Below are 27,357 nucleotides of genomic sequence, written 5' to 3'. Positions count from 1 at the left end.
AGAGTTACAAAACGGAAAGAAAGAAGAATCATCATCATGGTCTCCATCTATGGTAGTTTCCATGGAAGTGAATCAGGACAGTTCCCCATTGGTCCTGTCACAGACTATTTTCTGTAATTTGATCATTTTAATTTTCTTAGAACTATAATAGGCTAGTACGGTGAAAAACAACAGAAACTACGTATGGTTTGTTTGAGTGTCAGATGTTGCATACATTAAATCTTTCGGTTGGTGAAGAGGTGAATGAGAAACACAGACCTTTCTACTCTTTTGCCACCTTCTAACATGACATTGTGTTTATTACTGAGTTTTTACCTTGGCCCAGACCAGTGACCCAGATTTTCCATGTTACTGCACTGTTTTGACTTGATGCGTTTATCATGACATTGCATCTGTTGTTTATATTACCACATCTACGTTTATCACATTCAAAAACATTGATGTGACACAAACCCACTTATCGGGAAATTCTTATTATTCTCTATTACACAAATCACAATACATTTACAGTATTATTAAAATAAGGAATTCTGGGATTGTTTAAAAAATAATAACTATCAATGATATGTATTAAAGTAGTTTAAAAAAATAGGAGGCAATTTATGCACCAAAAACCGCTATTACAGAGTCACTTAGAATAGAATCTTGGTTTATGGAATCTAGTGGGTAAAACAAAATACAAATACCACAATTCAATAATGTAAAAAATATCTTCAGGATATTTATATACAGTATAATATTCTGGGTACAATATATAATTTATTTTAAAACAAAGTTTTTTAGTTCTTAACACATTACATCATAAGTGTATAGTAATTTATTTAGAAGGATATGACTCAAAGAAAGATTAAATAAGGGTTTTACAATGGCCTAAGGAGACAAATTTAGAAAAAAAAATGATGACACATTTTCAAATAAATGAGTATTTGGAGACATACTGATGCACAACACAATGCAACATTCAAATCTAATGGATTGAATCAAATTATTTTAAAATAGCTATTAAACAGAATCACAGCAAATATTAACAAAATACAGCTCAAAGAGCCACAAAAGACTACCAAAATATGTCATATGTCCTGGCAGTGTTGATGCAAAAACCTGAACAGCCTCAAGAGGCACTGTTCTGTGATGTTCCCCAACCCTTTCTTGCCCAGCCTTAGCCAACTGACAAAAACACATTTGCAGCTCTTTTTTTATTCTATTGGTGAATTTGGTCCAAAAATGTTCTACTGGACTCCTATTAGGAGAGAAATCTGGTCATGACAAGACCTTAGCATTCTTTTCTTGAAAAGAATGTGCCCAGGAAATATGTTGGCTCAAAACCTTTGTACATTTGTCTTTGAACAGTAAGGTTGCCCTTCATGTGTTAAATTTTAGTTTTTGAGTTAAAGGAGATTTCAGCTTATGTCACCGCAATAGTCTGTATAACACTTAACATGACATTTCTACACGTGTTCTGTAAGATCTCTTCAAGATAAAATACGCAGTCATATGTAAAAAAAGGACTGCACTGAAGACAAGTATTTTATATATTTTTTATAGAGAAATAGAAACATATATTATGTATATTATACAGTATATATTGAAATGTTACGACTGAATAGCCTCTAAGCATGCAGGTTATTTTCATGCAAACAGTGAACTAGTCTTTATACAAAAGCATTAGCAGCTTCTGGTATTTTTCATGCTCTAAGCACTACAGTAGGAAAATGATTATATGGGTGGATTAGACAGATCTGACAGCACCGGTCTGGTGTGCTTTCCAGGACAGGTTTCTTATTTCCTGGACAAGTCTCTTGATTGCCAATAGAGAGCACGCTGTTCTCCAGGGAGCTTTTCTAAGACACGTGACCTTCATTAATTCATTATTCATCCATTCATCCACATTCATCCATTGCAGCAAATGATTGTATTTTTTACTGTTCTTGCATTAAGAACTTTAGAAAGACTATAAATGTGAGGAAACCATTTGATCCATCTAGCCAATTTTGTAGTTAGTAGCTATTTGAACCAAGGATCTTATCTAGCTACCTCACAACACTTTATACAAAAATGTGCCTCCTGCTCAGTATTTTAAATACACCTAAACATAGTCTCCATTTTTGTGTGGCTCATGTTAATGTTTTTATTCAATTATTTAAAGTATTCAAGGATCTCCTCATCTCATCTCATATTCTTATCTGTTGATTACTAAAGATTTAATACTAAAAAGGTTCCGTTGCTTCAATCTGATAGTGTCGGCCGTCACTTCAAGTCCTGGAATGTACACTATATGTAACACTTCTCTGGACTGAATCCAGAACATCAACATCTCTATAAAATTTGGTGACCACAATTCAACACAATATTACAAATGAGTAATATTGCATTGTATAATGTTAACATAATATCCCGTCATTTAAGTTTTATACTCTTAATTACACATTTGAACCCTTTTTTGCCTTTTTATTGCCTCTCCAGAAATATCTGGAAGATGTAAATTATGTGTCAACATGACCACCTATGTCTTTTACATACAGTAAGTAGCCTATTCAAGCATAATGTTTTCTACTCAAAAATATATGACTAAACTCTGACCGTATTTCTGATGCCAGGTTCTACTCATGTTGTTTGGTATTTGAGTTAAATTGTCAAAACAAGATAATATCAAATGTATATAAAAATACGTTTACAAATATTTTATTTAATCAGTATGGTTTTATATAATCAAATACTTTGATTAGGAAGTAGGAGCATGGTGTGTTAGAAGCCAAATACATTTGATAGAATCTACCACATAGCAGGCAAATATAGTGTAAACAGAATCACAGAAATATGGCTAACCAAAAATCATCATTAGCAGAAACACAATGTTCAAGAAAAACAGGAAATACTGTACACGAGAGGGAGAGTTATAGCACTATACATAAAATACATAATGTAATACAATATGTTCTGTCCTGTCAATATGTCCTGTCCTGTCAGTATCACATAATTATACTATACAGTACATAAAACTTTTTGTATACACTATACAAAAAGTGTTATTACGGCTCAACTGCATCAAGAGGAATTGTCTCTCAGAATCCACTAAAGTCGTACTGTTAGGAGTATGGTATCAGACCAGTAAATACAAATATTAATTATAATTCAACACAGTATAATGAAATTAAAAATTAAATGTAGAAAAGAAAGACATAGTGTTTATGGGAGACTACAAATTCCCCTCATAGACTGGGAAAAACGTACAAGAATATGAACACCAAAAAAAGAAATGGCAGGCATGGTTAATGACTGTATACTTCCTATGTCAGAGTATCTACAGTACAAGAGGAAATTTTGTATTGATCTCACCTGTTCATATGACGAAGACAGAGTGATGCAGAAAAAGGTCAGAGAACCTTTAGGGAACTGTGATAATAAAATGGTATATGTAAAGCAAACTTTAAATGACATCACAATGCTTGATAATCAGGAACACAGTAGCAACTATAATTTTAACCAGCATTTAAAAAGCTGCTATGTGCAAAATTCAGCAGTAGCAGTATTTTGAGTTCAGTGCAAAACAGAGTGGTGTAAGTGGGAAGGTGGATTTAAGAGGTGGGGTTTCGGAGTCTTATGTGGGGTAAAAGCTTTCTTTGAATCCAGAGTGCTTTTACACTCCTAAATTTTGTGCCAGAAGAAAGAAGAGAGAAAAGTGCATTCCCACTGTGGTTTTGGTTATATTATTCACCATTCTGAGGCAGCATGTGGTAAAAATGGTCTGGGTAGAAGGGAGTTCTGTACCAGTGATGGCCTCAGCCCTCTCCACCACCTTCTGTAATTTTTTTAGTTCATGAGCTGAGGAATTGCCATACCAGACTGTAATGGATCCAGTGAGAGTACTTTCTACAGTGCCTACAGTATGTAGAAATTTGTGAGTGTTTGTGAAAGCATACCAAATTGCCTGAGTAGAGGAGCTGGTGTGCTGATGAGCTGCCTGCCTTCCTTCGAAGAGAGAGCTGACAGGACAGAGAAAGAAAGCAGTAGGGCATTTCCCTCAAGCTGTGTGTTGAGAGGCTGTATTGCCGTCGTGTTCACCTAACACATGCGGAGGAGAGGCAGAAAGAGCAGCCAGCTCAGAGTGATGGTAGTGCCATCATCTCTATATGCGTTACTATTGTGAGCTAGCTAGGATTGTGAGAGAACTAGTCTGTGCTGTGTGTAAGCTACCACTTATTCAGCAGAAGGCTGCCACAAGCAGCCAATTGCAGTATACAGCAGAAGGGTGGCAGCTGTGTGTGAGTTGTGTAATATGGGAAGCTAGCAAGTGAAGCAGGCTGCAACCTTCCCCTGGAAGGGGAGTGTATGCGATCTAGGAACCCAGAGGGGATCGATCTGCTAGACTTTTAAAACAGCCTGCACTGTAGCCTGTACTGTAGGTATGCCTAATGAACAAGACTACTGATGATGCCTGTATGAATGAAAGGTAAACTAGTATTTGAGTTAATGTAACTGTAATACAAGAGCTGAAATTGATTTTGCAGACTAACATACATTAAAGAGTGAAGTGCAGAGAGGAGGGATGTTGCTAGGAAAACCTTCATTACATGGAAAGTACAGAGTGACAGAAGTGTCTGACTAGTTGCTGGCCTCTGGCAGTGTGTGACAAGGGTGTTTCTTGTGCCAGAGGTCCTGTGTAATGAGCACAGACAAACAGAATGGGAAATACACCAGTAGCTCCGACATGAGTGTTTTGTGTTGATTTTAATATTAAGCACTGACAGGATATGGGAGGTCCACTGCAAGCTGCTGGTTAGCATAGCGTAGTGGTGCAAGGTAAAGTCACTAGCTGCTGTACCCTGACAGGAAATAACGGAACAGATTGGCTGAGCGTTAGGTGCACTAGCGACTGCCACGGCCAATAAGAAGTATGATTGGTACTCCAAAATAATGTCAATGTCACCAAATTGAAGTTTAAGAGCACACTGGCTGGGTGCTAGGGTCACTGGTAGCTTCCTGTATTTGTATGTTTACAGATCATGTGAGAGGCAGATTGATAGAACCCTGTTTGGAGGCTAGTGCAGTAGAAGTCACCTTTCTACTGTACTATGTGTATGAATACACTCTTGCAGCCTAGCGGTGCAGGGCGGAGGTGCCAATGGCTATATGCCAACTTGGTGTCAAGTGCTCCGAGTTAGTGAAACAGTGTGGAGCTGATGGAGGCTCCAAAACAGTAGCAGACTCAGTTGTTGCTGCGTCGGTCCACTGGTAAGGTATAGAAGGCGGTGAATTGTTGTTCTCTATCCTCAAGTAAGGAACCAGGTGCATGTCCAGTATCAAGCCTTAGCCTGCAAGTAGGACCTAGTACATGGATCACTGAGCTTGGGATACGACGAGCGAATGGTTCAGTGATCCCTAGCTTGGGCCTTGAACATGACCTCAGAGGAGGTCATAAAAGCCAGGACAGAGGTGTGCAAGGCATATGACCAGGAGTCATGAGGGCAGTATAGACTTTTGAGTCAAGGTTACTGTGTGCGAAAGTCTCAGAGATCCTTATTTTAATCATCACTCAGAGGGAACATAGAAATAAATATTCGCACCATAAGTACTCGCTTTCTCTGAAAGGGTGCTGAAATTTAGTACAACTCTCAGAGGGGAGTATGTGAATATTTTGGGTTTAGCTTAATTATTCGAGCAACAAAAAATGCCTGACATACTGTATCAAGTCGTGTCGTTTGGCGTGAACCCGCCTGGATCAGTGCCTCGGTCAGTATTCTATTGGTGTAGAGTGGACGGCAGTAGTTGAAACAGCCTGAAGCAAATTTATCCTAAGAGTGAGTACATCAAAAGCTTAAAATACAGCATCCATAAATGGTACCACATTAATCAGGTCAAATGTAAGGAACCTGAGCACCTGGCCTTTTTATGAAATGACATAACTTGAACTTATACCAAGCAAAAACAGTACTTAAGTAAACAAAACATCTTCTCACTATTTACAATATAAATAACATTTTACATCTACTGAAATATCAAATGAGCTAGCTGGACCAAATGGCCTTATATTTAGTATTTAGTATTTGTTTCTATTATTTAATTAGCCATTGATGTATTATTGATGTATATTTTTTCTAGCATGGACAAACACATGATTATCATGTGTCATATCTTTAGCTGTCATGACCAATATTACTGTGGCAATTACTGTGGCATTTTGAACATACCGTATATCCTATGTGACAATTTGAGTGAGAGGTGTTGATTAATTAAATTATGAATTGTCTTTAATTTCTTCTGAGGTAAGAGTTGTAATAAATGGACATGTTTTAACAATATACCCTCTATACACACGGGGTTTATTATGCTCCTAAAAAGCCATTAGAATCTTGGTGATTTTAGGTTGTCACATTTCCATAAATAATTCATCATATATGATGTGTCAAAGTAGCAAAGTAATTGCAATAAAGCTGAATGTGGTACAGTATTTCAAGATTACATATAGAACAATCGACCACAGTCACAAGTAGCATTCATTATTCACACCAAATGGACAGTGGTTCTAAAAAACTTAAATCACCTAACCTGTCGCTTCCTAGTGGCTGAACCAGTAAAGACGCATATTCCATGTGCAGGCAAACCTTAATGGCCGGAGAGTCTGAACCAGGGTCATGTTGCAAGTTAACTGTGAGCACAATTGCTCATGTCACAGCATGCTTTTGAAGGCACACAAAAGGGGCTAGGTTAAGATGAGTGCCACTCCTTCAAATCAGTGCTGACTATCCCTTGCTGTGATGTTTCTCAGCTCTTGGTTTTATTCCTGTGATTCTTAATATCAAACCCAGATTGAGGCTGAGAGCTGCCAGTTACTATAAGTGGAAAACATGCAAACACAAACCGTAAGGTAGAGAGGAGTTAGCAGTGTCAAATGTGATTATAACAGGAGCATGTCTGCTCATCCCTGTTCTCTCATTGCAGTACAAGGATTGCTGCTGTGAGACAGTATATGTAAATCAATAATTGGTGAGTCAAATTTGGGTGGATATAAAATGAAAAATACAAGCTGTTTAACCTGTAGCATTAGAACAATTACTTCAGAATATCAGATTACCCTGATGTACACTGAAGTCACAACTAGTCAACCAACTAATCACCCACGCATAACAATTTTTGGGGAGTTTTGGGATAGTGCAATTGTCAGTGTGCTATTTTAAAATGTGTATTTCTTCAGTAAGTAACTGATATCTGTGAACACCAATAACAATAATATATTCAAATAATTAATTCCCTTTTATGAAATCCTTCTTGCTGTATTATTCTAATGCCTAAATCCATTCTTGGAACTATTTAAAAATGTAAAATTACCAATACAGAAAAATGGAACAGACTGTAAGAGAAGTGAAAACAGTAATAATGTAAACTCATAAGCTAAACTACAAATTAATTAAAAACAATACTGTATATTTTCAAGTACAAACAAAAATAGATAACATCTGTATATCTATATGATATATTATAACTATATTTACACCTGCATGCCTGTATTAGTCTACGTGAGTTCATCAAGAGGAAAACATAAAACAGATTTTCCAAACACATGGATCTAGACTGTAGACACCAACCATCTGAAAGTGATTGTAATTTCATCATTAACACATATGATAAATTTAACTATTTACTGCCAATTCTGGAAATTTGAAACCTGGATACTGTACGTTTATTTTTTAAGGGTAATGAATTCAAGTGTGTACCACATAATCATCTCATGATTCCGCTTTAGAAAAAAACTTTTTTTCATGTATTGAAATATAATGCAAAAGCAATGACAAAGAATTAATAATTTATGTATTGAATTAAGAAGTGCCTCACAAATTGTTCCTTTTCATGAAGAAGAGCTATTGAATTTAAAGGGCTAAGTCATTTAGTACTGTCATTTGTATCACGTTTCATTAATGAGCTTTGCTATATTGTAAGTGTTTCAATTTGGCTAAACTGTCTCTACTACATTAAAATAAAACATCTTCTCATAAATTAAAGAAATTAAGTAACTTAATATTAGTTTGTATATCTGTGGTGGTAATTAATGGGTTCATATCTTTTTCATTGATATAAGTTTTTTTTATTTATTCTTGTAAGACAAATAATGTAGAAACTCTATTTTGACTAAAAAATTAAAATTAATTAAAAAAAAAACACCAAAGCAAACCTTAAGTATTTATTGCTATTTTGTTTAAAGAAGTAATATAGAAAATGACTTTGGTACTCACGGAATCCATTAAGCTTCTGGTATCCAAAATGGCATAAAGAACAGGTGTTAGGTTAAAGTCCTTTTTCTTCAATTAAAAACATTCTTTCTGAACCATTATATTGTAACATTTTAGTTGTGTGATTATCAAGTGGAAAATTGCAGCTTTTCTTTATCTCTTGTATTCCATTTCTTTGGTCCAAGAGTTTGAATATTCAGTCAGGTATTTAATAAGCCTAACATTTTTTTCTGAGAAAAACTTCAGATTACTGTGATTACTTAGTCTTTTTTCACTTTATTAGATTTTGTCCTTTTTATCTTGTTTTCTCCTCAGATTACTTTTGCCCTGGACGGCTGGTGAAACCTGCCCGATATTTTCTCTTCATGTGCGTCCAGGCTTGCTCTCTTTCCATGCCCTCCTTGCTCTCTCTTTTTCTCTCTGGATGTCAAGTATCATCACATATGCAGAATTACTCCTGATGGCTCCAGCTGCAGGGATTGGCTGGGAACCAAACACAGCTCTGCACAGTATCTTAAAGTGACTGTTCTCTTATTCTACAGTAAGGTGATATGTAGGTAGTTCTTAAGTGGCTTAAAGATCTTCACATGTGCGAATAAGGTCTGTGAAAATTGTAGAAATGTATGGACACTGCAAGATTTACAGGACCGTTAAAAACAGTGTAGAAAAAGGTACACTTTTGGCACATAATTAATGTTGCTGAAAGTCATTGTGCTTTAAAAGCCTTCTTCACAAAGCTTTTTCCACCACAGTAATTTTTGAAAAGCAAAAAACATTTAATGATACAAAATAAAATACATTACAAATCGGTACTGCTGATTGGCTTATTTTATCTGTGTGCATATAGTATTTGGAAAAAAGGTGCAAATATTGTGTGGTGGGAAATAGGTTTTGAATAGTGTACCAGCTCAAAAATATGCCTTTACATTATAATTAGTTTTTTAACTGCTGTATACTAAGATACTTAATGTTTTTTCTATTATTTTTTATTAGATTTGATTCCCATAAATTAAAGAAATGAAGTAACTTATTATTTGTTTGTATATCTGTGGTGGTAATGAGTGGGTTCATATCCTTTTCATTGGTATTAGTTTTTGGATTTATTTTTGTGAAACATACAGTATAATGCAGAAACTAGATCTTGAAAAATTAAAATGACGTAAAAAATACTAAAGCTAACTTTAGGAACTCATTGCTATTTTGTTTTAAAAAAGTAAAACAGAAAATGACTTTGGTACTCACAGAATCCGCTAAGCTTCTGGTATCCAAAATGGCAAAATAGCCAAATGGTTGTGCAGTAGACATTTCACTGCAGAAATGTTTCAGCCTGATCTGCATGCAGAGTTAACAAGTCTTGAAGTCGAAAACAATATTTCTATTGGATTAAAAGAGATGTATTCACAACACTACTTGCTTACAATGTAATAGGGCTGCTTCATGTTACTGAAAGTTTTAGTTGCCTTGTTCTGAATCACAAAATATGATGTGGCACATACCCAATAATGTTGCCTATTTTGTGATGTAATTTGGAGATTTTACGCATTATTGTTTACATTTTACTTTCATTGTGGTTTCAAATTCACTTATCAATGCTCATCCTTTCTAATTCCGAATAATAAAAATAGTGTTGCAGTTCCCCTTTAAAATACAACATTGCATCTTAAAAGTGAGTATATATGAACCCTTTTGGGTAAATAAATGAGCAGTTTTGATTAAACAATAGTCTTATGGCAAGAAACTGATAAGAAATTGGGATTCACCTTTTTTTCAGTCTGATTAATTGTTTGTGTATTGCTCTCCAGACACATGTAATTTATTTGTATATACAATACTGTATAACTAGTTGGAAATCAATGCTTTTTATATTAGTAGTATTCATAAAAAATACTTAATACCAATAATTTTTATACTGTTTCTTAGTTAACAATGATAACAAAATACATCACTACAGAAATCCTTATTTTTCTTAAAGTTCCATATTTGTGGATTCACAATATAAGGAAATGTTAAGGTATCTAATCTGAGGTTTTATTGTACTTGGATAGCAGTATTGTTCTGCTAATTCTTATGATAGTGGATAACACAGTGGCTTGCTTGCATATGCAGTATTTGATTAGTTTGACTATTGCTCCCCAAAATTTACGTTACTGTACCTTATACTGTATACTGTATGTCTGACCCCCCCAAATTAAAAATCCCTGGTCATTAAGTGTTAAAACAGATTGCAGTTGAGAAAAGAAATTTCAGCGCAAATTGTTGTTGCTTTTAGTAGGAGAGCATTATTAATGTTAAATCGTATTTTACTTACTGTATGGCTTGGTTCACATATAAACTACATATTAAAGTTATTTTTTATTTTTTAATTATTTTTTTATAAATTATTTTTATTATTTTTTATAAATGTATTTTCTTAATGTTTTAGACTAAACAAACATGGAGTTTTAAAATTACATTAATATAAACTTACAGTTGATCATTTTTAAATTTTTAAATCCTCAACGGCAACCTCATGATGCCGTTAAAAATATATTTTCATTATCAGCTCTTCTCTAAATCTTAAAAGGTATATTTTCCATTTGCTTAGAAACAGTGCTTTAGAAGTACCAGGCTGGGATCGTGTTTCCTGTTTAAAAGCAATATATTGATTTTAGGCAGTTGCCATAGTGCCAAACCATGTCCAGTTTTCATCTCCAAAATGAACAATTACTGTCAAGTTTATTAGATAATAGAGTACATGCCATATTTCCTAAGAGTTTTACATGAATACAGTATACAGTACTACCCAATTCTGAAGTGTTCAGTGAAAAATGGCAACAAGAAATATAGACTGGGAATTAAAAGTGACTAAAAAGGAGCAGTGTTATGTCACTCACATATAATAATAATAATTAATAAGTGACTATTAAAAGAGGCAAACTTGTCGCAGGCTCCGAATGCCAGACTAAATGACGATGCCGAGATACGGAATCTTGAACAGGATGAAGTCTACAAGTACTTTGGTGTAAACCAACTGTATTCAACATGGCAAAATGAAAGCGAAAATCCAGAAATAATACTACCGCCGAGTCAGACTCATCCTTGGCACTGAGCTTAACTTGAAGAACAAGATGCAAGCGATCAACAGCTTAGCAGTGCCCGTGCCACAGTACAGCTTTGGAATCATCAGCTGGAGAGAGCAGGAAATCCAGGAGATGGATAGGAAGACCAGAATATTTCTAACAAAGTATGGTCTCCTGCACCCAAAAGCCAATGTAGACCGAATATATATTACCTAGGAGCAGTGGTGGCCATGGGCTCACTGGGCTGGAAACCCATACAAAGCTCTGGGCTGAAAGGACAGACAGAGAGTCTTCTCTCGGCAGCTCAAGATCAGGCACTGAACATTCGCTATCATCACAGGAATATCCTCAAGATGGATGTGGATGGCAAATGCAGGTTGTGTCACCAACAAAATATAGAGCATATCAGCCAAATTGTTGCTGGATGCTCTATGCTAGTGCTGAAAATATATTTGAATTGGCACAATAGAATAGCTAGCTACCTGCACTGGTCAATGTGTCAGGAGCTTGGCCTTCAAGTGCCTAATCACTGGTATGATCACCAGCCTGAAATTGCTGCCACAGCCACATGGCTGTCAACACCGAACGTACCATTAGAGCAAACCAATCGGACATCATCCTCCATGATTGGAGCAAGAAGCGATGTTTTCTCATCAATGTAGCTGTTCCAGATGATGCAAATGTCTGTCTTAAGGAGGTCGAAAAATTAAGCAAATACAAGGATGCTGAGGATCTTGATATCGTGTATGTGGAACACAAAGGCACGTGTGATCCCACTTGTAGTCGGAGCTCTTGGAACTACTCGACTCAGATTTCAAAAGTACCTTGATGAGCTGCTAGGCAAAGTAACTGCAGCTCAGGTGCAGAAGATCACTCTCCTTGGAACAGCACACATACTCTGCAAAGTCCTGACCATCGGACAATAGCAGGACCCATGGAATCCAGTGGACCCCTGGTCAATAGCAACCAGCAGAAAAGCTGAGAAAATAAAGCTTTTATAATAATAATAATTCCTTAGACCTATATACTGTAGCGCTTTTCCACTCAAAACACTTTACAGGTGATGGGGACTCTCCTCCACAACCACCAATGTGTGGCACCCACCTGGATAATGCGATGGCAGCCATAGTGCGCACAGTATACTCACCACAATTCAGTTATCAGTGAGGAGGAGAACACAGTAATGAAGCCAGTTCATAGATGGGGAATATTAAGAGGCCATTATTAATTAAGGCCTAAGGGAACTTTGGCCAGGACACTGGGGTTTAACATCCCTACTCTTTTAGGGAAACTCCCTGCGATTTTTAATGTCCATGGAGAGTCAGGACCTAGGTTTTATGTCTTATTCATAAGACGGTGCCTTTTTACAGTATAGCATCCCCATCACTATACTGGGGCTTTAGGACCCACACATACTGCAGGGTGAGCACACCTCACAGGCCCCACTAACACCTCTTCCTGCAGCAACCTTAGCTTTTGCTGCTTTCCATATTTAAAATTGGCCATATAAAATGTATTAATTTCATTAACCACTTTATTCAGTAGAGGGTTGAAGGGGAGCCGGAACCTATCCTGACAAACACAAGCTGAAGGCTACTCCATTGTGGGGCACACACAGACACAAACACACACACACTCACACCAGGGGCAAGTTTTGACAGAAGCCAGTTAACCTACTGTATCAGTATGTCTTTGAACTATTGGAGAAAATGCATGCTAAAATGGGGAGATCACACAAACTCCATTCAGATATGATCCCTTGAACTGAACCCAGGGCCCCAATGTTGCGATGCAGAAATGCTAACCACACTACCAAAGCTCCACCCTATTAAGGAAACTAGTAGAGAAAAAACTGTGGTTGGGACTGGTTGATTTCTCTGAAGTAGATATTGGCATTGTTTTATTACTATGTTTATGTGTATACAAGGTGTAAAACTAAATAAATCCTAACCCATTTTTCCCCACTTGAAGAAAAAACATTTTTGTCTGTGACAAAATCAAGTACATTCAAATGCTTTTACTATCTTAAAATCTCAGGAAAGAGTATTGCAAAGAGAAAGCATACAAAAGCCTTTTTTCACTAGGGTGCCTTTGTTACTATACAGTATAAAACATACATCATTTAAGTGTTGTATTCTGAAAGCTAATTAAAAACGAGAGGAAATTAATTGGAAGTACACCAAAAATAGAACCAATTAACAACCGTCTGTATAGTAAGTTATCGCCATCACTGCCATCAAACATAATAACAACATAATTATTTTTTTAAACCAGCCCCCCTCACACACCAATTAATTACAGTATACAAAAGTTATCAGTTCAGTTCATTACTATACAATATAGAGTAAAGTAATTAAAATCTGTATGAATATAAATCATGTACTTTCACCAATTCAGCTGCTTATTCCTGGTTGGGGTCATGCTTATTTGAAGTCTATCATACGATAAGACATAAGGAAGCACTGTGCCCTGGACAGGTACTGTATACTAACACCCAAGAAGTAAATGCACTGAAAATCCTTATTGAGTGCTTTATTGAGTCATAGTAAGATTCAGCTTCACCTTTGACTGAGAACCAGCTCATTGGCTGTAGGATGAAGAGCTGTGACCTCCCTGCATAGTGAGAATTTAACTAAGGGGTAAATGCAAAGGTGGAGATGGAGCACAGCAGGGATGCAAAAATAAATGTGAAGGGAAAAGAGGCTTTCTTATGGTATTTATAGTTTCTTTTTGTAAATACTGTTGGGATTAATTACAAGTCAGGGCATCAGAGGTGAAAGTGAACTAAGCTGCTGTCACCCCTCCCAAATGTTAATTGTAAACTACATGTAGTTAAGGGACATCCCTTAACATTGTCAGCGTATTTTTGAAAATGGGAGAAAACTGTAGATACATGAACACAGTCTCCCTCTAATCACATGTGTTTCTTCCAGGTACTCCAGTTACCCTTCACCCCTCAAAGACATGCTCAGCTTTGCTGAATTTCACCAGGAGTGGAGTCCCTTAAACAATTAATCTGTGTAGTCTGGAGTACCTCTACAATGTCAACTCCAGTATACTGTAGCTTCAGTAGGATAAGGTTCAGGTGAAAAAGATATTTTCATTGTAATGTAGTTCTGAGACAAAAAAAGTACTGCGCAGCCATTAATTAAAAATTAAAATGCTCTGCTGAATTTTTCTATGAATAACACAGCCTGATGTAAGTTTAATGACATACTGTACTATATTCCCTAAATGAACAAGCAATTGTGCAACAAGGAGAGTAAGGATGAAATACAGTATATGAATCAGAGTTTTCTGGTTTTGCCTTAGGCATTGAAATTCAAGTCCTTGATTTAAAGACCAATTATCTTGCATTTGTGTGGGAAAACATTTTTTTTATACTATCATAGAAAAAACTGAAGAAAAATAAAACATGCAATTCATTGAATGACAAGATTTTAATATTAAATATGACACTTTCAATTTGAAAATATTACACAATTAGTATCATGCATGAACTCCCTGTGTATTGGCAGTCCTGTGCAGCAGCAGGCATATGCAGAAGCTGGGAAGCCATGGTTGTCTGTTTAATGGCATTGATGTGTGGATATCCCAGATGATCTATAGATCTCAGATTAGGAGAAACAGCTGTCCATCTGCAAAGCATTATCATTGTTTTCTTAAAGTCATGTCACTGTAATCTGAGTGCTATATGGACTTGCATTGTCCTGCTGTAAAACTGACCCTTTCCTAATTGACTTGAAAAAGTGGAAAGTGCCTGTTGGCTAAAGGTTCTGGTTAATGTTTAGCTGAGTTGCAGCGTTTCCCTCAAACTGCACCAAAGGGGTTCTTGCACTACAAACAATTCCTCTTACATATCACACTCCCAGGTGCTTCAAAGAATGCAACAGTTAATATAGCACACAGCTCAATCCCTTCATACTGTACATTCTGCCATACAGTACTGTATGTCATTTAAGTAGGTATAAAATTACATTAATTGGTGAATAAAACACTACCATTCTCTCTGTAACCACACCGCCTCAGATGTTCTATGACCGACATGAGATTTTATCTCTCAGCTAATAGTCTTAGTTTAGAGTGATCTATAGTATACTGTATCTCTTGCACTATAGTCACTGCAGTGTGAAAATTACAGTATTACTCACATCAGTCAGATACTGTATTAGTCGTGGTCCTAGGTTGGATACGTGAAACTGACTTACAGGACATGGTCTGTCTCTCACAGTCTCTCTATCTCTTACAGACTTGTACTAACAATTGATGCAGGGATTAACAACATACCTGCCTAAAACTAGGCTGTAAACTCTTTTGTAATTTATACATAATCTCTGTAAATTTATAAATGTATTTAGCAATTGAAAACCAATAAATAAGCAAAACCAATGTTATGTCTTCCTGTGATGGACATCATAGAATAACATCTTTAAAATAGTTTCCTCACAGGGGGTAATTTGGATGGTACTGTATGTAAAAAACAAGACAGTTCATGTGGATTATGTTGAGCAAAGTAACTGAATTTTTCAAAGCATCATTTTCCCCATGGTGCAGCTAGTCACACCTCTACTTCAGCATCCTTCTTCTCAAGTGTACTCCATGTCTTCACTAACACTAGGTCCAGCAGCTGCATTATCTGTTTAGTGCTAGGTCAAGTAGCTGCATTTTCTGTTTAGTGCAACTTCCAGCTACAAAATCATCATTAACTACTGAATGTGACTTGAAAACAAATCTGTTATTTCCACACAGTATTACTTTCCAGAGACATTTGCCTCTCTTCTCTGACTTTCTCGGCACTCTCTTTGTTTTTTTGCTTTTTTTTGGTCTGATCTGTACTCATGTTATCAGGGAATCATGTAAAATGTTTAATAGTTGAGTAGTTTTAGCCTAAGGGCAGAACAGCATGATTACCATAGTAACATCAGACTATTGTGGGAACATGCACCTGATTGGTCTGGACAGAACATGGGCCAGTGAATAAGACTTAGGGGCTGTTTGTCTATTCAGGGAGCATTGCAATCAAGAGATTTGATTCATAATTAATTATGAGTGTAAATTTATGAATCAAGTAATTTTATGCATCATTTTTAGCATGTTAATTGTTTTAACTGAAACTGTCATTAATTTTTCCCCCCGGGTCAATTTGATCAGTCCATTCAGCCCCTAATTGCACAAAACAGTGGTCCTTCTGACATTCTTCAGAATTGCCAGATCGCCAATCCAGGCCTGCTCGCCGTTCTTGTTTCCTTGTTTCTGTTTCTGGTTTGCAGTCTGTTGACTGTCAAAGTAAAAACTCTCATTTGCAAAGAAGCTTCTCCAACAGATATGGTGCTTTATCGTTCTGCAACCTGCCGATCTTCGTTATTTAACTGGGGCAAGTTCATATTTTGCTCTGTTCTGGTCTAAATTATGGTTATTATTGAACAGCTATTAATACAGATCCTTAATCAATTTAGCTTGTCAATTTTAAGTTAAATATCCAAAACACCTGTTAACATGACAATACAACTCAAAACAAATTTAGATATTTATTAATGTAGTTAAAATAACATATAACCTTTTTTGTATAAAATCTACACTGTTTCATTGTGAACCATCCATCCATTTTCTAATCCGCTGATCTAGTACTGGCTCACCAGGGAGTTGGAGCCTATCCCAGCAAGTAATGGGCGCAAGGCGAGATGCACCCTGAACTGGACCCAGCCTATTACAGGGCACACACTGACAGAAACTAGCACACACTCACACCAGGGCCAGTTTTCCCAGAAGTCAATAAACCTTCTAGCATGTCTTTGGGCTGTGGGAGGAAACCAGAGCACCTGGCTGGACCCCAGAACTGCAAGGCAGCAGTGCTAATCATCGTGCCACCCTCATTGTCATCCTTAATGAAATAAAACAGGTTAAATACAAAGTTATGAATTTAAGTGTAAATGCCTGAATCAATGTACAGTATGTACAGTATATTGTATATTGTAGTGCTCTACTCCTTGGTGTCAGACTATTTCTATGGCCTTCCCCCATGCAGTCTCACTTTCTCTCCTCTCTCCCTCTTTATAAAGAGAGGAGGAAGATACCTAAGATCCGTTTGACCACATGAGCTTGCATCCTGGCTCTTCTGCCTTTTTATTCTTCACGTTTCGATACACTTGCATAAAGAGAAGAAAGATAGCCACTACAATACAGTACAGTCGAATCAGTACATTTCAAATATACAGTACAGTATTTTGGAACCTCATATTATGAGATTTTGTTTTCAAGATTGATCATCTTTGGCTTCAATCCATAGAAACAATGTAGCATGTGATAGCTCAACAATAAGGCCTTAATGATTGCTTTCAGAAACATTAAAATCATTTGAACTGGAATTAATCAAAACATTAATGGTTATTAATGATTACAATAATGGCTTCAGAAAGTGTTATTGTTTCAAATAAAGTCTTGAGATTGTAAAGTTACATGGCATTTTAAACTTCACACACATGATGGAAGGTTTCTGAAAGAATATGAAATGGGGCATTCTGCTTCAGAATCGTCTTAAACTAAATGACAGGAACAATATGGAGAATAGGGAATGTTAATCAGAATTAGAACACAACAAGTCTTTAGAGACAGTGCTGAAGTGCACTTATGGCTTAATGCTTTACCACTTTGCAGCTGTGAAATGAAAGGTTAAACTAAATAACAAAAATAATCATCCTCAAGAGACTGAGATAATTCCATATTGCAGAAGTATTACAGTAGGTGCTAGGATGTATGTTTGGCCTTAATACCTAAATAAAGGGTCTACATTCTGACCTGTGTTGTGAGGTAGGATGCAATATATGCGAACCAAATCTACAATAAAAAAGTATGTGATAAAAGTAGACATTGTAGGGGGTTTGAGTTTGAACATGTGAAATACTCAGTTCTAAAGGCAGACACACACTGTACATGTTTGAGTGTGTCACTTATGATGGGTATGTCTGGATGATTAACAAGTTAAATAAAGGATGGGAAGCAGGCTTTGTCTTTTTACATTAAACTAGAAATTAATGCACTCTAGTTACAGTAGCTTCCTCTGCTTATACTGCATGTGTATCTAGAATGTACTTTTATCATATAGTTACTGGGAACTGATTAATCTCTTTTTTTTTCAGCTTCACTGAATATAATGTTAACTACATTAACACACATGAAGCATATTTATCTATAATTTATATGTAAATATAAATATATGAATTATATGTATATGTATTATAATAGCCTGGATTTGGTTTATTTCCACCTCTATTCTCAGTGACATTTCTTTCTCAAGTGCTACCACTCAAAGTAACACATCAGATATCATTGTCAGCAATTCCATTCTCTTGGCCAGGGAATGAAAATAAGCAATGTGCCAGCCCTTCACCATGGCAGCAGACATGCACTGGACCCCAAAGCTGTCAGTACTCAGCTCAAACCATCTGAGTTGCTCAGACCCCATGCCCTCAATACTAAAGGACTCATTTCTGCCTTTTTAAGACTACATATCGCATTATATTGAACAGCCAGCTTCCAAAACGAACATCTAACTCAGTAATCATTCACAAAAGAATATGTTGAAGTAAAAAAGTAGCTCCTAAAGTGAATGTTATCTAGTAAATATGTAAACATTTTTAATGATTACATACAAGGATTTTGACATTTTCATGAATGTGTTCTGCCATGTGGAGCAAAGAACTCCCCAAAGCCTTGTTATAACTTTTACCCTTTCAAATATTTACCTTTATTTGATGAAACACATTTTAATTTTTTTTTCTAAGCTCCAGGCATGCAATTTTTAAGCTGAACATGCTGCTCTGAAATGTTAGGCCTTTGATTTTTTGACAAACCTGTCATAAATATTTTATCCACGTAATCTACGTGCTTTTCTACCGTTGTTTTGACTGTTTCTGTTAAATTGCTGTTCTGATGGTATGCAAATAAGTATTAGAGGTTCTGAATGAATCACATTTGTCAGGCTCATTTTATTCCCGAGATAAAGCAAATTGTCATTTGCACTTGTGAAGGATGAAAGATGAAACCTTCATTTCAATTAAGCAGTACTATGAAAAGAGATGCCTCCTTTTTGTCTCTCGTCATGCTTGTAATCTAGGAGCAAAATAGGCACTTTATTGTCTTTCTCTGTCCTTTCACAAGCTTTTTTGTTTTGGAGGATACATTAGTTAAAATTTTGATTAGGTGTGATTTTCCTTCCTCTTTTGTGTGAGAGTTTGAAAACAGATGGTGACAATTTATTTGATTTACTCCTTCCTGCAACCACAGTGTTATCAGCTGTCAATTGGAAAATGGATTGAGCCCATTTTACGTATAAGGAGGTAAAGTGACTGGCAACATTACTTTGGTAAAGTGACTGCATAATTTACAGTTTAAATTAAAGACTCTGAGTTCCCACAACTGAAACTCTCTCACAAGTTTTTGTTTTTCCCTAGAAAAGGATGAGAAGGTTGTTATTGTATGCCTTCTCTTATGCAATATAAGTATTTCTATACATTATTCATTAACTAAATCTTTTTCTTCACCTCAGCTAAAATGTACATCTTAAATGAAAAGTGCTTTCTGAATATGGACATAATTTCTCTTACATGTTCCTTTTTAATATTTCTATTCTCATATTTCCTATGCCTTTTTTTTCCATTTTATTGAACTCGCCAGTATTTTTCCACTTTCACAATTACTGATGTTACAATTATAACCACTTTCAATAGATGACTGGAAACATTTCAGATTACAGTTTTTTTGGGAATACACAGTGAAAGTTTAAAAAAAGTTTTATTAAATTAACATACTATAATGTCATATTAACAAACCACCTTTTGTTTTGCAGCTAATTGGGCAAATTCAAATCAAAGTCCAAATGATAAAAAAAAACACTTAACAAAACTAGCATTGGAGAGTTACCTACCTCAGACAATAAATGTATAAAAGAACCGACCTGTACATTATGATATTGAAACTCTTTACGACAAGGAGATGTTGAACATTTAACCCACTGTCCCTTTATAGACTGATTCAAGAAAATATAGGGTGGAGAGCAAATTCAACAATTAATCAAGCAAATAATAATTTCTCTGATTTTGGGAATCCAGGTTAATTAATTTCAGCAAGTAATTTGATTATTTTATGGCTTGTGAGTCTGTACCTTTTTTCGCAGTTGGAGAACAAAAAGTCTAGTATCAGAAACTGCTTTTCAGACTTCTTAAAATAATTGCACACAAAGGAGGTCCGCAATAATGACAGGACTGGTAAATCAGGCAAAATATATGATATACCACATTTACATAATCGCCTCCCAACATTTGAGGTTTCTTTCAGATATGCCCTAGATTTTAAATATACAGTACATAATGGGTAATGTGCAAACTGCTCTGCCCCCACAAATCATGCCTTAAGTGTGTGCTCATACTATTCTGTGTGTTGTTAGAATCAAATCCAAAACTTCACAATCCTGGAAACCAGTTTTAGGGTTGTTAAACATGTACATTTTTAAACCAAAATGTGCTCCTTAACCTTTTCTTATGAAACTACAGGAAACATACACTTCTGTTTGGGAATCAAACTAGCTAACAGCTGGAAGCTCAATCAGGATTGCTAATGGCTAAAAGCAGCACCTATTTAGAGAGCGCTTTGTATGAACTGTTGAACAATGTTGCTTTAGGGACTATTATGGAGATGACATTGACTTTCACACATTTGCCTCTGAATACATAACTGTTGTTTCCTGATTAAATCTTACCAAATTATTCAAAGGTTAACAAAAAAGTTTACAGGAAAAAAAAGAGTGAAAACCTTAAAGACAGGCCATCTACAAAATGGGAGATTATGTCCCTTATATCTAAAGAACAGCAGTTAATAATAATAAAATGATAATGTTGCTTTATTAGCCCTATACAATTTCTTGCAATAGGAATTCATCTTCTCGCATACCCCAGCTTGCTCTACATGAGATACACAGACAGGGAGAGAGAAGCTTGGGGTCAGAGTGCAGGGTCAGCCATTGTACAGCGCCCCTGGAGCAGTTGGGGTTAAGGGCCTTGCTCAGGGGCCCAACAGAGTAGGATTCCTCTGCCAGCTGCGGGATTTGAACCGGCAACCTTCTAATCACAGGCACAGATCCTTAGCCACAGAGCCACTGCTCCACCCGTAATAAACTTGTAATATGTTTACGTAATAAACATGGACATTTAAAAGAAACTAAATCTCTTTAGATTGCAAAGGGAAATTATAGACAGGTCAGAAGAGGGTGTAAAGGAAATAGTAAGAGTGGTAAGAGAAGAATAAAATAAAATAATATATGATAATATAAAAAGGAAAATGACAGTAAAACTTATTGTGGTGAGTGAAGGTTTCAAGTGTCTTTGTGAGCACATAAACAAATGCAGTATACTTTAATTTTACATTGTTAAAGAAACAGTATAAAGTCAATGTCATGTACAGTAAGACAGTCTGGAAGGCAGATTCTACTAACTTCTTCTAGTACTCATTTTAAAACTCCATTTCACATGACTTTTTTGTAGTTTGTTATGAACTGTTTGAGTTCATAGGCTATTACTACATTTCTTGCAAATACAGTATTGCATTACTGTGTCAATCATCATGGCATCTCAAGAACCACTGCACTGATTTGTTGAACCTTGTCAAAGGTTGTCGATTTCATTAACAACCAACAAAGTTTTTTAAATTTGGCAACTGACAATTGCTATCAAACTGTACCTTTAAAACTGCAATGGGTCATAAACCTTTTTGAGAAGTGTGGCCTATCACACATTGATTCATGAGGTCCATCATGGAATGATCTGCCATCCTCAGTCACCAGACCAGTTGGGTAGAACAATCGCATTATACGGTATGTTTTTAGTGTAAAATCCCCAGATCCCAGGTTTTCAGCATGAATAATACAAAGATGTAAGAAAGTTACTCATGCTGATGCCCAAATATTAGGCTTATAACATTTACAAGAGAAGTCCCAAAGATATAATAAAAATACTCCCAAAAAACAAAACCATACACAGATAATTCTGTTTTCTCTTTATACCACATTATATGTACAGAACATTTTAATTTTAAATATTTTGGATTTCATGTTAAACTGGAAGCAAAGGGTAAAGAGCTGAATCTCATGAAACATTATGGAATAACAGAATTTTAAGCATCAAATTTAATATTACAGTGAGGGAAAATAATTTACATTTCTGTTTTTTAAAACAATCCTGTGATACTGGCATCTTAATGCCAAGAGAAAGAATAATTCATTCATCATCTATTTAATATATAATGTTAAACATGATTACTGTGTTAATGAAGCATGCTGAGCTTCTGGCATTTAAATATTAATGACCAGGAATTAAAACCAATTAATTTCTGTTCTCTCCTGAAATTGCCACTTTAAATCTGGTTTACTTGGAATAGCATCGTGAATTTACTTTCTTTTAGTAAATTTACTAATGTATTCATTGTAAAGAGTGAAATTGTGAATTTTATCTTTCAATTTGAAATGTTCCCAAGAAATCACATGAGCAGTATTAGAGTGACAGTAACCCAGAATTATAGCTTCTGTTAGCTCTGAAGCTGTAGATTTAGGAACGATTGAAAATGGAAATTTAGGGCACAAATGATGCTCAGTTCCAATCAAAACTTTTTTCACAAGACTTTGTCACCACAAAATGCCATGAGGACAAGATCTTATAATCACTTGTTCTCCCAGTGGTTATGCAACCACCAACTCAGTCTCCAACACAAGAAAGAAACAATTGAGAATAAAGTCTTAAAATCAAAAAGGTTAATTAAGTCATCAGTTAGCCCCTGGAGCTTTAGAACTCAATGGAATTAAAAACAGCAGACACAGTGTTCCTTCAGGACTAGTGTCACGACCGCCAGGCAGTTACAGTAAGACCAACTCTTAAGCGATCTAATCAGCACCAGCAGCGGGTGATTATTAACAAACGCCGCCGCACGAGTTAACCCACCTGCACTCACTCCACCGTGCGGTACGCAGTGCTGTTTATACCATCTTAACCTGCTTCCCGCTGCTCGGTATTGAGTCTACTCCTTGAGAGCTCTACCTGGTGTTTTTCCCCGTACTTCGTTTTTTCTGGTTATTGGACTCCCCTTCTGCCTTTTTGACTTTGGACCTCGCCTCTCGCCTCGGACTGTTTGCCACCGGTGTACTTCCTGGATTACGACTTACCTTACGCCTTTTGATCACGACCTTGCCTCTCGTTTTGGATTGTTCGCCTGCCTCATCTACTACCCGTGCCTGTGTCTGCACAGGATCCTTGTATCTTCCCACCAGGGATTCCTAACAACTAGGTTTGGAAAATAGCACTGTTAAGTACAATATACGGTGATAGGCAGCTACAAGGTGTACCGTGCAAAAAATGGCAGTAATATTCAGTAATAAATCTCGGTTTACAACAATCCATAGAAATAAACATAGCATTAGAAATTAAGTAGGAGCTGAATAGAGCAGGTTATTAAAATGAAATGCACCCAGAAGACAATGTTTTGGCAAGTGCATTTTAGTGAGGAGATATGCTCAGAAAAGGAGGAGGATGATTCAAAGATAATATTGTTATTCTTGGCAGAACAAGAGAAAGAAACACACGATGAGGAGGAAAAAAGGCAGTAGAACAAGTCAACATTAAAAATATTGAGTCTGAGGTAGTGTCTGCATCCAGTGCAAGTTGGTTGAATGGCCTACAGACATCTGTGAAGTGTCAGAATTATAGGAGAAGTGGAGAAAAATCTGGGTATCATCAGTATAGAAGTGGTAAAAGATGCTTACTTTTATGCATTTCATTTAATTTGTCAACAATTACTTGATTTTCAACTATACAGTACTTTCTGCCACCCATGCAAAATGTTCTACATTTATTTAAGATAAATTGATAGTATTTATTTGTCTGCTTTTATCAAATTGACCTATTTTGGTTGGGGAGTGGGGACTGTCTAGGAGAGTGTAAAGTTGTTGACTTCTCTTAGTCTAATGAAATCTTACTACTGTAGGGACCTGTCTGAATCCCTGTTCACTGGATGTAGTCTACTGTAGGTGCAGTCTGTGTTCACCAAAGAATTTTCAGGAATACCTGATGGTGGTCTGGAGACAAATAATTTTCAGTGTTGACCTTATCGTTAATGTAATGTTTCAGCAAAGAAACAAAATAGAATTTAACTAATTAGAAATTGTGGCTTTTCAAAAATATATAAACCTGCAGTCATCAAACATCCCGTTTTTTTTTCAAGGTTAAAGGTCCTCCATTCAGAAAAGTCACCTATATATATACACAACACACAAGCCTTTTAAGAATGTTAAACTTTGTACAAAGGGACAAACTAAAATTAATTTGTTCATTTTTATTCATGGTGTTGGCATTTAGATGTAGGTTAGTGAAATGCCATGAGTAAGAGTTGAAATAAAGGTTACAGGACTATATTGAGCATCCAAATTGCAGTTCCATTGAATCCCAGAATCTGCATAGATGGATGGCAAATGTGTCCATGTAATTTCCACGGCATTGCTCTTGTTCCTCATTTTTAGGTCACCAATGGTACTTTTCAGCTATAGCACATTTAATTAAAATTAAAAAGAAGGTTCTTCATACAATTATACTGTAAACTTTCACTTGCATCTGCATATTTGTTAGGAATTACAATGTCACTCTATGAATTTCTGTTATCAAAGGGAAAAGCAGGCTGATTTGAAAATGACTAAGCCTAAATCATTAAAGAAAGAATGCCAGAGACCATTACTATTGCAGACACTTATGTACTATGTGGAATACACTCAAACAAAATGATTTTAAATGTTAAAATGTTAACAATTTAGCATGAAAGCTCTGCTTTTTTGGCATCAGTGTTATCACCTAGATCTCTCAGTATATCTCAAAAACGAATCCAGGGTTAGGTTATACTGGTATAGGAGATCTCTAACCCAACCCAGGTTTCTGCTATAAATAGTGCTGATAGACCTGTGAGTCTTCCCCACTCTTCCACCAGTATGGCGACAGGGAACACTGAGCTGTGGGAGGTGCTATTCTTCAGATGGCATGCTTAGCCAAGGCTCTAACTAGTTGATTATTAATGCTGCCATGGTGCTGTTCATAAGGGTGTTATTTACCCTGGTGTTCTACATGAATTCCAGTCAAATGCTGAAGGCAGTGAAAATACTGCTTTCTGCAAACAATTAGATTTCACAGACTGGATTTCCAGCAGGTCATGATAGAGACCCTATGATCTTTCTCGGTAGCTTCAAGTGTGTGCTTCAGAAGACTAAGACACCTACAGAAGACATAAACACCTACAATTCACAACATTGTGAACTAGTCAGCTGTCTGGTATGATTAGAAAGGAAAATATTGGGCCAGAGCTTTAGTAATCTGAGAGACAAGTCTGACACAAGGGCTTGTACGTATACACATTTCAATCTCAGCCACACTGAAAGTCAATGTTTCAATAATTCTTTAAGATCCACAGCAGTTTTCACAGCTTAGCCAATGAGCACTTGTATAAAGCAGAATGTCCCTGTACACACTGCACATCTCCTCCAGCAGAACGTGAAACAGGCAGATCTGTGCATCAAGGCAGCTGGAACAAAAATAAAATTCATTTCAATGCTACAGTCATCACAATATAAGAATGAAGAACTATTATTAGAACGTAAAATTTTGGCAGCAATATTTTCTGGATGAACAATTTGGGGAGGCCAATTTAATCTATGATTTTCCAACCACAGGGTTGCATGTCCATATTCAGCTCTCCATGAGCTCTAACTTTGCTTTCTCAAGAACCACCATTTTGTCCGAATGTTTTTCAGTAGCACACATCGCTTGGTTTCCTAGCCCTAATCTAAGATGGATTGGCCCCCCTAAAAGTAATGTACTGTAGTAAGTAAACCAATTTAATTATTTTAATTATTATTCTTTGTACATCAAGGAGCTTTCATTGGGTAGTGTCATTTACAGATTGACAGAGCAGTTAGATGATTTTATCCTTTTTATCCTTTTTTTTCAAACTTAGTTTATTCATTAGTCATGGCAAGTATGAACATTCAGATATTTGTGGCATCAACTTTTATTTCATAAAGGTCTTAGGGTTGAAGTCGTAAAAAATACTGCATATTTTAAATGAATATACAGAATTAGCATTGATCCTTGTGAAATACACTCCTACAGTATGTATTGTTGCTTCCTTAGGATAAAAAAATGCATGAAAGCAATTAGATTCAACTTTGAAAGAGAAAATGTGTTGCTTTTTTCATCTATACTGGTTATCTCGTGTTTTTCTTTAATCTGTTCTCCACCTTATATTTCTGTGAGTCGGTTAATACCATTCATTTATTGTAATGCATCTGAAGCTTCACATATTTCTTCCCTAAAAACAAATTATTCCAAATAGACCTGACAGAAAATGTATATTGTATAATCAGACAGACTGACACTGGGTGTGTTTGTGTGACACCTCAGCAATTTCTTCTTTTTAATACTCCCCAGCTATTATGAACAGGCACACTTTTACACGAGATCAAAATTTAACCTGTCAAACTAGCTGCACTTTCCTCCTTAAAAAATGCAGATTTTTGTGACATTCATCACTGATTGCGTCTCCCCTTTACAAAGTGCTTGTCAAAAAGATTAATAGGCTTCCTGCCAAAAGGATTATTAAGATATCAGGAATTGTTGAAATGGCAGGGGATAGTATTATTCAACATCATTTTATTCTTTTACCAAACAACAACATAAAAGACTTGATTAATTAAATGTAAACAAATTTTGTTAACATTAATTAATTTTGTAAAATAGCTGAAGAGTCAATCCAGAAACTTAAAATTTTATTTTTAATGGTGCAATGTGATTGTTAAATTCTTTAATTTACTGATAATTTGTTTCTTAATTAGAATTTTAAACCTTATACTGTACATGAAAAATGTTGTAATGCAGGAATGTTGCCTAGCTGCAATTCTTGTTTCTACAGACATTATGTTGATCAAATTATGAATACACTTGCCTTGCCCTTATTTTGTTGTCCTCCTGTTTCTTAACCTCAGTATTATTTTATGT

The 27,357-nt window shown here is 36.0% G+C and overlaps 1 protein-coding gene across 1 annotated transcript in view; it reads right to left on the bottom strand.

Moving 5' to 3' along the window:
• The window catches only part of drd4-rs (dopamine receptor D4 related sequence), a 36,882-nt gene extending 28,221 nt beyond the window's left edge, over positions 1-8,661 (bottom strand). Inside the window, exon 1 of the mRNA XM_088923410.1 lies at positions 8,229-8,661. The gene's annotated coding sequence lies outside the window, so the exon portion shown is untranslated. The remainder of the gene's footprint in view (positions 1-8,228) is intronic.
• Between the last annotated feature and the right edge of the window lie 18,696 nt (positions 8,662-27,357).

Source organism: Atractosteus spatula, chromosome 8, assembly GCF_055471065.1.
Source record: "Atractosteus spatula isolate fAtrSpa1 chromosome 8, fAtrSpa1.hap1, whole genome shotgun sequence".
Classification (NCBI taxonomy): Eukaryota; Metazoa; Chordata; class Actinopteri; order Semionotiformes; family Lepisosteidae; genus Atractosteus; species Atractosteus spatula.
Note: the sequence above shows the minus strand (reverse complement) of the source record. Positions and strands in the feature narration are given on the sequence as shown.